Source organism: Octopus bimaculoides, chromosome 15 (genome assembly GCF_001194135.2).
Source record: "Octopus bimaculoides isolate UCB-OBI-ISO-001 chromosome 15, ASM119413v2, whole genome shotgun sequence".
In the NCBI taxonomy this organism is placed as follows: Eukaryota; Metazoa; Mollusca; class Cephalopoda; order Octopoda; family Octopodidae; genus Octopus; species Octopus bimaculoides.
This window is the reverse complement of record NC_068995.1, coordinates 47,833,208-47,834,569: the sequence shown is the minus strand read 5'-3', so window position 1 is coordinate 47,834,569 and position 1,362 is coordinate 47,833,208.

The following is a 1,362-nucleotide window of genomic DNA, read 5'->3' as shown; positions in this document are numbered from 1 at the left end:
GAGTAAACGAGTATATTATAATTTTCAATGCCTTTAATTTATTTTGTCGTTCATCAATCAATTTATTCTGCCTTGCAGTATTTGTTGAGAGTCTTTATATTCCGAGTTAAAAAATCTCTCTGGGGATCAGTTTTACATTTCAGACATCCGAAACTCGATATAAAAACAAAATGCACCATTCAAGAATCAGTGACGATTTAATCAATTAACCCACCACTACCACCATCACCACCAATGCAGCTGCCACCAGCAGCATTTGGCCATCGATATTACTGGCATCTGCTTAAATTAGAGGCCATTTTGTGGGGTCGATGTATTGGCAGAATCGCGAGAACGTCTGAAAAATGCATTGCGGTAATTCTTCCGACACTTAACGTTTTCTTTCTCTTTCTTTTTTCTTCATATCCGACTGAGATCAACTTTGAATTTCGATACAATAAAAAGAAACAATCTCGTCTTGCTAATGTAAATGGCATTCGCAAAAGCCCCCCCTCCTCAATATTGTAGGCACCGTGCCCAAATCAAAAAGGAAAAAAATTATTATTATTATTATTATTATTATTATTATTATTATTATTATTATTATTATTATTATTATTATTATTATTATTTCCTTCTTTCCTTTGTCCTTCTGAATCTACACTATCACACAAATGCGCCCACTCCATCTTTCATTACAGGTTTCCCGTTCTCAATTTTACATATTGATCTATTTTCTTCAGAAATGTTCAGCAATATTTAGTCCAGCTCTTGCATGTTTCCAATTTCACCTACCACCCCCACCCCTGCCACCGATAATCGTTCTACCTTTTATTAATCTAAAACGTATGCCGTATAACCCATATCTATGCTGGGAGACGTTTATTCCGAAAATGGTTGACATTTGTGACAACGTTAGGGATCTGTCAAAAAAAAAAAAGTCATTTGCGAAAGGAAGAATGGAGATAATAGAAATCCATTTTTTTTTCTTCCACTTCATCTGATTTTGTTGCAGTTCAAAAAATAATTGTCCCTATTTCTGAAATATGTGTGTATCTGCGGGCGCGCGTGCCTGTGTTTGTTAGTGAGTATGTTTGTGTGTGTGTATGTGTGTGTGTGAGTGTGTGTATATATTCCTGCTTCTACAACTGCTACAGCTACAACTACAACAAAAAACAACTACTACTACCTCTCAGTATATGACTTAACAAATTAAACAAAGTTCAACAACTTCATTCACATTCATGAAATGAAGGAGACTGAATGTTAAAATGGATTATAGTTTTTATTATTCATATTGCTATACAATTTTTTCATACAAGTGGAGCCCGATAGTCATAAATAGAACATCGTAATAGTCACACTTGTAGGTAGTATATTTAA